The 12,626-nt window shown below is 32.9% G+C and overlaps 1 long non-coding RNA gene and 1 pseudogene across 1 annotated transcript in view; one reads left to right on the forward strand and one right to left on the reverse strand.

Annotated features, from left to right (window-relative positions):
* Positions 1 to 12,626, forward strand: part of LOC145293363 (uncharacterized) — a 173,219-nt gene that overhangs the window by 138,654 nt on the left and 21,939 nt on the right. The gene's annotated exons all lie outside the window — the stretch shown is intronic.
* Positions 1,620 to 1,736, reverse strand: LOC145293404 (5S ribosomal RNA; annotated as a pseudogene).

Raw genomic sequence — 12,626 nt, forward strand, 5'->3', positions numbered from 1 at the left:
AAGGCAGACCACAAAAAAGAATAATCACTACAACAAGAAACACTGTAAAAATGAAAAGATAGACAACAAAGAACCAAAGGATAAGACGAGATAAAAATGGGTCAAAAAACACTACACGGACGTTTATTAAGGATGACAAAAGATGATACACTCAAAAATACTTGGACATGGCTTTAGAAAAGCCACCTCAACAGAAAAATGAATTCACTAAGAACAGCCATACAATTTATTATAAGATAACGTGATTAGAACCAATTATATCAAAGCAATTGTCGACAAGACACAAGAAAACAGCAAATACAGATTCTGTTGACAAGAGGACGAAACGATAAACCACATAATAGGTGAATGCAGCAAAATAATCAAAAATGAATATACGTATAGACAGATTCAAGTTGGGAAGGCAATACACTTAAAATTATGCAAACAACTGCATCTTGAACATGCATACAAATGGTAAAAGCATAAACCAGTAGCAGTACTTGAAAACGGATATCACAAAGTTCTATACGACATGGATGCACTAACAGATGAATCAATGGCAGCAAAAAAAAAATAAAATGCCATAATAGTTAATAATAAAAAAACGTCTTGTCAGACCATAAATTTTGTCATTCTAGCAGAAACGGGGTGAATATCGAAGAGATGGAGAAGCGATACAAATACATGGAGCTGAAGGAATATGGAAGATGAAGAAAGTCCTGATAATACCTATAATAATAGGATCACTGGAAACAATCCCGAAAAACAAACTATAAAAGAATAGGAGAGACTGCAAATGGATCGGCTGGGGAGATATAACGGAAAACAATAAAAAAAACGGCTAAAATTATGAGGAATACGTTTGAATGCAAAAACATGAGCTACAGACAATAAGTTGACATATAGGAAGTGCAACAGTAATAAAACCAAAGGATAGAGAAATAGATAGAGGATAGGCACATAGATTCAAAATAACGCAGACCAGACAATTGTAAGCTACCCCCCAAATATGTAGTGTCGGCATCAACTGACACCACACAGAATAGTAGTGAAGGGTCAAGAAGGATGGAAAGACCGTATTTCCCTGGAAAAGAAGGTGGCCTATGCTTACTTACTAAGTAAGGCACTAACCAGACCACCACTGGATGAGTGCGAAGAGCACTGGGATCTAGGGTAGGTTCATTGCCACTCAAATTCCAGTGAAGGCTAATGGTTGTTGCCAGCGAGAAATCAATGATAAACGTTTGTTGCGATAACGCAAATTCATTTGCAAAATTATCCAAAGAGGTGAAGAGTACTAGATAACTATGGAGACTTGTTGTCACCCAGATTCCAAGCGGTAAGTAATCCATTATGATGCCATGTGTGATAACTCCTAGTGAGTAAATAATAATAATAATAATAATAATAATAATAATAATGTTTTTATGATGGTATATCTCTATATGTATCAGGACAGGCTCCTTCAGTCTTTGATAGACTATGGATACATAGGGGTTCCTTTGCGTGAAATTTTTTGTGGCAGGGGATGCGCAATCCCTAACCACACCTCTCCTGAGCGAACATTGTTAAATACCAGTAGCAAGTGAAGTGTCTGTATATGATAGCTGGAAACAAATGCCGAGATAAGCGAAGAGCACATACAGCGCCTAAAATTCCCAAATAGTCACCCTTCTCGTACTAACCAGGCTCAACGTTGCTTAACTTCGGTGATCTGACGAGAACCGGTGTGTCAACGTGATTATGCTGTACAAACATGAAGTCTATTGTACTGAACTTATAATATCTATATTTATTTAATTAGAAAGAGCTCTAGTGGCATAAAATGGGCAAATAAAAGAACCTAGGAAAGATTTAAGTAAAGTGCTAGCTGTTGGAAATAGCAAACTCAGAAGTCGGTGCTTGTGAAAGGCTAACATGTACATTTTACACCAAAATGTTTTTAAATGTGTAACATAAGAAATGAAACAACGTCTCACAGCATAAGATAAACGTTAGTATGATGAAATTTTAGCAGTATCGAAAGAACAGACTATTCGAGAAGAACGAGAAACTTTTTAATCAGAAAGAATTGAAAAGGGGAAGGCTTTATACTTGATGCTTATCAATCCCGTTTATTCTAGAAAGACATTTGGGAAAGAGAAGTAAAGCATCAAGATTACGCAGAATTGATCAAAGATATTGAAAATGACGTTTCTTCTAGAATATAGTTACAAACTAATATAATATTCATCGTCGAGATGCTTAAGGTAAAGGTTAAAAACCTTTCAAATTGAAAAAGGCCTGATACATGTAAAGGATACATGTTCGAAAACTTTCCAGCTCGTAACCCGCTTCTTCAAACATGTAGCTTCCCTGATTGGCTATCAAAGGGTTCTATAGTCTTCATCATGAAAGATCATCCAAAAGCGGGTGAAGTGACAAACTTTAAACCAATCAATTGCCTTTCTAGCATATGGAAAGTATCTATGGTCATTTGGTCCTAAACAATTTGCTGCCTGAGGTAGAGAAAAGCCGATAAAAAAAAGATCACGAGGCACTAATGATCAGCTTTTGCTCAATGCAATGATACTAAGAAACTGCAAACGAAGATCTACTAACAATTAATAGGCTGGGTAGATTATAAGAAGGCATTTGGCATGGTGCCTCATTCAGAGGCATTCAAATATTTTGAAATTTTCGGAATAACCCCCAACAATCAAGCATCTATAAAAGAAATAGCATAAAATATCGAGAAACAAATTTAATTGCAGGGAATGTTGCATTGGTCAAGGTGAAAATTAATAGAGGGATTTTCCAAGGCGATAGTCTTTCTCCTTTGCTCTTTGCCATCAGCTTGGTTCCGTTGACACCCGATATGAATTCGGAAAAGTACTTCATGCAGGCAACCCTCTACTATTCATGAATGATCTTAAAGTTTTTGGAAGGAATAAGAACCAGCTTGATACCCTAATGAACAAGATCAGATTGTTTAATAATGACAGAAGGATGAAATGTGACATCACTAAATGGGATATTCTTTATGATGAAAAGAGGCAAGCTCGTCCACTCAGATCACCTGGAACTTCCAACAACACATCTGATAAAGAATGGTGACAGTGAGAGAAGGTACAAATATGTGGGGATAATGGCAGTCGATAAGATTAAGAACATGGAAACGCAAAACCAGGTCACACCTGAGTACGAAAAAAAGATTAATAGTTATTTTTAAATCACATCTTCACAGTCAGAATAAATATATGCCATCAACGCTAGACTAGTAGTTATCATACGAATACTGCATGTATACTTGACTGAAAGGTACATGAATTAAAATGTTTGGACGCAACAACACGTAAAATGTTTATAATTTATAGAGCTTTTGCTAAGAAAGAGGGTGTAGATCAATCGTATCTATCTAGAAAAGAAGGTGGCCCAGGCTTACTTAGTGTGAAAGATGTGGTAGTAGGAAGTCTAAATATATTGCTGAAAGTTATGAAACTCTTCTTCATCAACTGAAAACGGAAATGCCATGATACTAAGACCTGGGATGAAAAACAGTCATAGTTTGCAAGAGAGATGGGGTAAATTATTTGAAAAGAAACTATACGACATAGTCTTTAAGAATACTAAATTAAGAGATCAGTATAACTGGAATTATACACTTTTCCTTTCCCTCCAACCTCTTTAGAACAGAAGAGACGTAACGAGTCTGTCTCTGCATTATCGTTATTTTTATGGCAAGTACTCGTCTGAGCTCCAATCTATGCCCCCAGTTTGACTTTTGCGAAAAACAGTTGTCTAGCTGAAACCATTATCAATAATTTCCCACACTCTTTATCTGTGCCTAAACCTAGGTCTATCGGCAAAACTGCAGAATCATGCAGTCTATAATGAAAGGGAAGAACCATTAGTGCATGTTATATCAGAATGTCCTACGCTAGCTCAAATCAATATAAAAAGTGGAAACACGACAAATCGCCTAGGTCCTACACTGGAATATATACAAACTCTACAAATTAGACCACAACGAGAAGTGGTGTGAGCATAAGCCAGAAGTGGTACAGGAACACGACAATGTCAAATTTCTTTGGGACATACGCATACAAATCTTAATGCTTTTGAACACTCTAAACTGGACATGATTTTTCTGACCAAAAACAAGATAACTTACTCAATCATTGAATTAGTTTGCCCCTCCAATACTATAGTGCAAGAGAAAAAACATGAAAAAAATTGATATTAAGACCTGAAATATAAATTAGTTAGACTATGGAAATGTAAAGACGTTAAGGTGATTCCATAACCATAACAAAAGGCCATCATATATAGCTTAATTAAATTTTAATTTTACATAAAGCTTGCCTGTGGGACAGTGAAAGTGTAAAGGTACAGCTTTAATGTCGAAAAATAGAGGAATTTACCTGATGTTCAAAAATAATTTAAACTACAAATATCCGAAAGTTGACACTATCATGAAATAATAAATTAATTAATTAATAAATAATAATAATAATAATAATAATAATAATAATAATAATAATAATAATAATAATAATAATACCGTTTTACGTTGATATATTTCTGTAAGTGTACACAATTTGAAATCCAGTGTTGTCTACCTGAATAAAGTCTATCGTAGTGGACTTATAAGATTAGATCTATATTGGCTCAATTAAAGTATTCAGATTTTTACATGATTTGTTAAATTAATTTTAACTGGCGGGAGATGGGGGCGCTTTGCATTGTTCGATCGTAAAATACGTTTACATATATTTGAATTGATGCAGATTTAGTATTTATTACTATATATATATATATATATATATATATATATATATATATATATATATATATATATATTAATTTATAAAATATATATGGCGATTAAGCTACACTGAATATTCGGCGTTTCATCCACTCTAGGATTCGTCAGGCTTATGCGCGAATTCTGTGGTTGTTTATCGTTTTTATATGGTCCTCTTCTGTTGAGGATTTTAGTTAGCCAATCAGCTTTCTATTATCCACCGCGCACCTTCCTATCAGCCAATGGGCATGCATTTTATCGAACAAAGGATCTATTTTAAAACTAGTTTAGTGGTTTAAGGCAGACATTTTTTAATATATATAAATATACATATGTGTACATACATATATGCACATATATATACATATATATATATACATACATATGTGTGATCGTTTATGTATATTCATGTTCATTTACTTTATTTATTTGTTTATTTTCTATTGTTTTTGTTAGTTTTAAAACTATTTTGTATCGCTATCCTAGAGTAAATTTTATTTTGTGAACACAGTTATTTGCTATTTCTCTTCTGCAGTTTAATAGATTTTGGGGCTCTTTAAAGTAGAGGATAGCAAATTTTTCATGAAGGCATAATTTACATGGGTCGTCTAAATGCCTACACGTGGTAGCTTGTCTTGTTATTTTCCATTCGACTACCGGCGAATGTCCGCTTTCTTTGAGTTCCCAGTATTTATTCGCTAGTGTTGTTTTTATACGATGCTTTTTTTATTGTTGAATGTACTTTTGTGGTCATAGTATCGGGTTTTGAAATCTAAGGAAGTCATGCCTATGTAATATTTCTTGTTATTCGGGTTTTCTTTCGCAAATATTGTTGCCTGATAAACTACGCTTTTTGTTAGACATTTATTTTGAACTGGGCAAAGTGTGCGGTGTCTACAGTTGCATTTATCTTGTTCGTTATTAGTATTTTTATTTATGATATGGTTGTTCTTGTCCGGGGTTGGTTTGTTATTATTATTATTATTATTATTATTATTATTATTATTATTATTATTATTATTATTATTATTATTATTATTATTATTGTTGTTGTTATTATTATTATTATTATTATTATTATTATTTCTGCTAGTGTTAATTTTATTTTTGTCATGATGTCTACTTTTTTATTGTTTATTTTGTTGTTGTTTACATTGCTTTTATTTAGTATTTTGTTATTATGTGCTTTAATTATCATCTCTAAATTTTCGCAATAACTGTAGGATAACTTTAAGGTATGCTTATTGAAGATTTTGTGTAAGGGGTTGGTTGCGGAAAAGTGTTTTTCAATAAGATCTAGAAATTTCTTGCTAAGTTTTGTTTTTAACATTTGATTGTATGGGGCCGTATACCAAATTATAGTTTTTTTCCTTTTATTTTTAATTTCATTATAGTTATTGGTGCTTTGTTGCTTATATTTGATATCGATATTTTTGTATCCACTATTTTTAGGGCTGTTTCGTGGATATTGGTTGACCTGTTAAATGCATTTTCATCGCTTGAGTTATTACTGAGTCTACTTACGATCTAGTTAGGAATGTGTTTTATAATTGATGGTGGGTGATTGGACTTAGGGTTTACGTAAATTGGAGTAGCGTTATCTTTTAAGTATGGTTCATATGTGTTTTTATCTAAGTTTAACGTGACGTCCAGGAAGTTTGTTATTTTTATGTTAGCTGATACGTCTGCTTTTAGGCCTAATTTTTTCATTTCCTTGTGTATGATTTTCTTAAAGTTTTCTCCCTTGACTTTGTTGGAGTTTTTTTATTATAGCTAGTCCGTCATCTCTATATAGGCTGATATCCGTAGTATCGAATATGCTTGTGAGGGTATATAGAATAAATAATCCCACAAGATCTGATGCCTCTGCAGAATCCCTGGCACCCATCGCCAAATCAAACGAATTTTTCATTTTAGTTTTTATCCATTGGTTATTGTTATTTATTAGAGCTGATTTTCTACATTTTTTAATGATGTTGATTTCTTCCGAGGATATATCAGTGTATGCCTCGGCAAATTCTAGGGCAATGTTAAAAAGTTCTTCGGATATCGAGGGATAAAAGTCTATGATGTCAAACTGTATAAACGTACATTTATCTTTGTTTTCTATATTTTTAAACCAGGTGATTGCTTCGGTAGTATTTGCCCACTGGTTTAGTTCTAGGTCTTGTTTGATTTGTTTGTTTACTCTAGAAAGTATAGTTTTGCTAATTCTACCTATTTCTGGTTGAGTTGGGTTTATCAGGCGGGTGCTATAAATGAAGTAGTTATATATATATATATATATATATATATATATATATATATATATATATATATATATATATATATATATATATATATATATATATATATATATATGGTACTGATTTCAAGAGACAAAAAAAAATTGACTTCGGTGCTATCAGTACATTTAAAGCTCCAGCCGCGTTCCCGGCCATTTGATATATGTACAGAGATAGATGAGATTGTTTAATTATACCACTTCAATGTATGAATGAATTTGCGCATGCGCAAAAGTAATGGAATACATCTACGAGTTTAAATGAATATGTTGCATCTCAACTCGCCGACATATTTCTGTACGTTATTCATCTATCCAAATAAAGATTTAACTCGTTATAAACAATCCTTGGTGTATGATTATTATTTCCTGTTGATTTCAGTGTCATGTGACCAGTAGTTTAAGAGATTATTGTTTAAATAGTTTCATACAAATAGACACACATGCTTACAGCTATTGTTTTATATATATATATATATATATATATATATATATATATATATATATATATATGTATGTATGTATATATACGTTATGTATTTGTTTATATTATTATTTGTTTGCTTTTTGTTATAGCAATTCTTATTATAAGACCTACTGTTGAGTATGAATAAAAAATAATAAAGTAATACGAGCGTGTCATATGATGATCAGGTCACAAAAAATACAAGCCTGCAATAAATTGTACCGGAAGATAGAAAGAGGTGAAAATGCAATATTCTATAGTGGACAGAGCTGGGGTTGAGTAATAAACTGAGGAAGGCAGAAAAGTCAGAAGTAAAGAAAAATGGTTGCCAGGTACTCTTTAGTGTCGGTTATCCAGAAGAAAGAAGAGATTTTGTGTGCTAACTTTATTTTAGTCCTTTAAATTTTATATTTTTAGATATGTTAGTAAGAATTTATATTCATGTCTGCATTTAGATAAATGTTCATATCTTTTGTTTAATAGATTTCTTTTACTGTAACTGTTAATATTTTCTCTTCCCCCATACCATACAGAGCCCTGAGTTTTCTTGTCATCATTCTGGTTCTTTTTTCTTGATTTTCGATATAACTTTAGTGTTTATAAGGTTTTATATGTTCCGGGACAATGTTGAACTGTATTAATAATTTGTATTATTTAATGTGCTAAGTGGCGTAATCCGTTTATTCACACGTTCTATCTATTAACAAGTTGCTGTCTTAATTCGTTCTTACAGAGAACACGTGGAAACAAAGCCTTAAATAATAAAAAAAATACGAACTCAACACAAGACTGTCACCGTATACTTAGAACCATAAAATTTCAGATTACAAAGATTACCCGTTATTATGATTATAGTAAATAAAACACGCCTTTTGACATCTGCTGCCTAAAATGATTGGGTCGCAGTTGATGATGCAATCAAGATAAGAACAGAATACTGTAATTACATCGCAAAATATGCCATCAAAATACCTTCAAGAGTTGCAACACGCCAACGTAAAATACAGGTTGCTTTTCCTCGGCTGTTTTGGAATTCATGCTAACGCCATTTTTTATAGAATAAACATTCGCAACCTGTCGATTCAAATTGCATTATAAGTGACATTCACTACAAAAATAGTGCGTTTATAATATATATGCGTGTGAGTGTGTTAATGTATGTATGTTTGTCCGTGTGTAAATATGTATATGTATGTATGTATGTATGTATGTATGTATGTGAGGGAATGTATATGTATACATACACATTGGTATGCCTATATATATATATATATATATATATATATATATATATATATATATATATATCTTGAACAATTTATGTTTTAGAGAGGCACAGGGCCTACTTTGTGTAGACCTTCCTTAAATGTCTACATGCTTGCAAAACAATATCCAGTCTGTAGAAGGACGGGGGCATAAATGCATGGTTACATTGAAGGCTATTGAGCACAATTTCTTTTACTTAAACAATTTTAATAAACAATTTCAATCCGTAATTGTCGTGGCTATTAGAAATCTATAACATCTATAAAGATCTCTAAATATATATGTGCCAGACCGTCACAAAAATTTAACTTATGGCCAACATTGCAGTGTCACATTTCTGTGCTTGATGTAGAAGTAATGTGCTCCGACGAACTTCTAGCCCTAATGCCCTTTCAACAAATACTCTCGACGAATCTGACAATCAATAAAATCCCGCTTTCATGTTGATGCAGATGCCGAAAAACTTTCTAATCTAATAGGTTCTTTCATCGAACTGGAATACTATACTCTGTTTATCTTTTACTGTATAAACATGCAGAAATTTAAATGTTATGTAAACAAATATCCTGCTACACAACTCCTCACTTAAGATGTCGCTGTATGTATGATACTTAACTCACGGAAATTTCTTAGGTCTCAGAGGCAATATGTATTTCATGGTGGATAAAAAATTTAAAAAATATACGTATATATAATTTATTCCGTTAAATTCCACACAATTATAGTCATTTTACATAGTTGCACAATCTTTAGCGCATGCGTTTTTATGTAATACATACGGTCCTGCGTCACTCGGGTACTGCATAATTTTTGCGATTCTGCGCCCGCTGACAAGGGTTTTTTTTTTTAATAAGGTAGATCAGACCTATCACCAGCACGCGGGAAAATGTACTCTCTCACACGGATAATGGACTCTTAATATATCTGTCTTCTTGAACCCCGTCGATTGATCATGAAATATAAGCGTGCGTTGCACTAAATAACTCCAGTCCATTAATTCCTGTAAACATAAATTGGTTTATCAGAACCGTTACCAATTCACCTTTACTAAAAAAAAAAAAAAAAAAAAAAAAAAACAACTAAACAAAAAAACATACATGTTACTATTGTTTTGGTGGGCAGAATTCGTAACTTTGTACAATCTTAGAATCCTGCTGTTCAATGAAATGAGTTCAAGAGTTCGCTTTAAGGAAACATCTGTTGCTTTAGATCATAGAACCAATTCAGTTCCGACAAAGATTACTTCACTAATAAAAACAAAATAGTACAATTACTTACGTATGCTAATGGTAACACATTGTGAATCGTTTTTCATAACATTTACAGCATCGCATGAAAGTGTGAACATACAAGAATGATAAACGCCGAGATTGAAAAAGATTCAGTAAATATAGACTCTGTGGACAAATAGATGAAACAATGCACCACACTAATTTAAAAGAAATACAAAAACGTACAAGATTAAATACATGTGGTATGAACGAAGAACTTAGGCACCTTGATCAGAAGACCAGGAAATTCGTGAAAATGCACAATGCATTATACACAAAGAACGATACTGGCCGACTCTGTGTAAAAAGTAACGAAAGAGGAAGATGACATAAAAAAAACATAAAAGATTGTGTAAAAGGGCACAAAAATCTTGTAAAAAGACACAGAAATGTTGATCATCGCAGCGAGAGAAACCGTCAAGAAGATCAATACATGAAACGATGAAACTCAAAACAAAGACTAGAAAAGAAATGAGAGTAGAAATCACTACGTGGACGATTCATGAGAATGGCAAGAAAGAATCATGAAAACACCATATATATATATATATGTGTGTGTGTGTGTGTGTGTGTGTGTATAATTATTTGCTATAATAATATATATAATTATTTGCTATAATGATTAAATTATTAATATATCTATTAAAGTGAGAATGTGTATGAGGACACTTCTAAACCTATATACTCAGCGAATTTTTGATGTACAGACTTGAAATCTGGTATGTAAGGTATTCAGACATGTGCAAAAGTTTGTAATCGGTTTTCATAAAAAAAAGCCTGCTAAAGGGTCAAAATTGGATAATTGGTACTTGGGAATCATCGAACTTTTATCTGTTTGTCAACTGCCACGTGGTTTGAAAACACTTTTTAAAGACGTGGTTGTCTAATTGTTGTCGCAATTGACTCATTGTCTTTAGGTTGTGGCTTCGATCTCAGCTCGAGTACTTTTTTTGCATGCAATAAATGAACAGTTTTGAAAAACAGATTATACTAGCATGCACATGTCCTAGTTTCTTTTCGTTTTCTTTTTTAAAGGAATTTAACCTTACATTTAATACCGGGAAACGCCGAGTGCATCTTCTAGTGTATATATATATATATATATATATATATATATATATATATAGTGGCATGAATAAGTATTGCATACATGTAATTTTCTGTTATAACTCGAATTTATGTTCGCCATTTTGCCTGATATTTAGTAAATAATATCTCGTAAAGTTGTTTTAGTTGTACGTAGAAAGGAAAATTAGAAACCTATTGTTGAATCCGTTTTTTTATCAATGTTTTAAAAGTGTTGGATATATGACACTTTTTCAAATTTCCAGTCGACACTTTGTATTTGAACCGACTTTAAATATTCAAATTTTAGATAGTATTTGAATGTTATCTCTGACCAATCAAAGAAGCACATAGTTGTACTACTAATTAGCTGACATTTTGATGTGCATTCTGTATTTCAAGAATTAAAAACTGCAAAACCTAAAGAATTATCCAGAAATATGCGAGATAGAATCATTGAACGTCATACAGAAGGCAGGGTTACCGAAAAATTAGTAAATAAATTAATCTAGCACTAATTACAGTAGGAAATATTATTACAAAGTATAAAAAGCCTGTTAACGGTACAGCAAATCTTCCAGAAAATGGAAGACCGAGAAAAATAGATTAGAGTACTTCAAAGTGGATCAGTAAAAATGTGCAAAAAAAAAAAACATTATTTGTTCTGAAATTAAACTGATCTTGATGATGCTGGAATTGATGTGAGTCAAGATACTATTCGCAGAGATCTATATTCTACTGGTTTTCTATTCAACATCACCAAGAAACGTGTCTTTACTGAAGACCAAAAATTCCAATAACCAATGAAAGTTTGTCGAAACTTATTTAAAGAAAGATATGAAGTTTTGAGAAAAAGTAATGTGGCGGATGGAACAGAAGTTGAACTATTCGGAAGGAACACACCAACAAGTGTTTAGCGAAAAAATGGAACTGCCTTCAACAAGCACAGCACCGTTAATACAGTAAAGTTTGAAAGTGGTTCCATTATGAAATCGGGATCTTTTTCATCCAAGGGCACTGGTGAGTTACCAGGTATCTAGTGTAGAATATCCGGAAGCAGTTTCCCGGGTGTTTGGAGGTGTGTGTTGAGCAAACAAAAAGTGGTAGTGGGCAGGTAGGCTCGAACCCGTACCGCGAAGGAGGAAGGGAACGTGTAAAAAAACGTGACGTTTTTGCTGTAGCGCCTATCGCTACACCTGAAATGACAAAGGTTTAAATTAAGGCTAGTCAATCGAAAAGAGGTGATAACTTTCGATAATATCGTCGAAAAAAGCGATCTCTTTCTGTTGAAAAGCGCCAAGTTGAGGGTGAAGGAATTAATGTTTTTGGTCAATTTTTCGATATTTGTAACACGAAGTGTTGAGCTTCAGAACGAACCAATCTCGTGAAAATCCGTCGCCTTTGTCGAAAGTTGAAGGCAGACATACGAACATACACACATTTAAACAGACAGGTGAGATTTATACTAGCGGCGTTTCCCGGCGTTGCCCGGGTGTTTAGAGGTGC

Source organism: Euprymna scolopes, chromosome 14 (genome assembly GCF_053919585.1).
Source record: "Euprymna scolopes isolate OS-2025 chromosome 14, ASM5391958v1, whole genome shotgun sequence".
NCBI lineage: Eukaryota > Metazoa > Mollusca > Cephalopoda > Sepiida > Sepiolidae > Euprymna > Euprymna scolopes.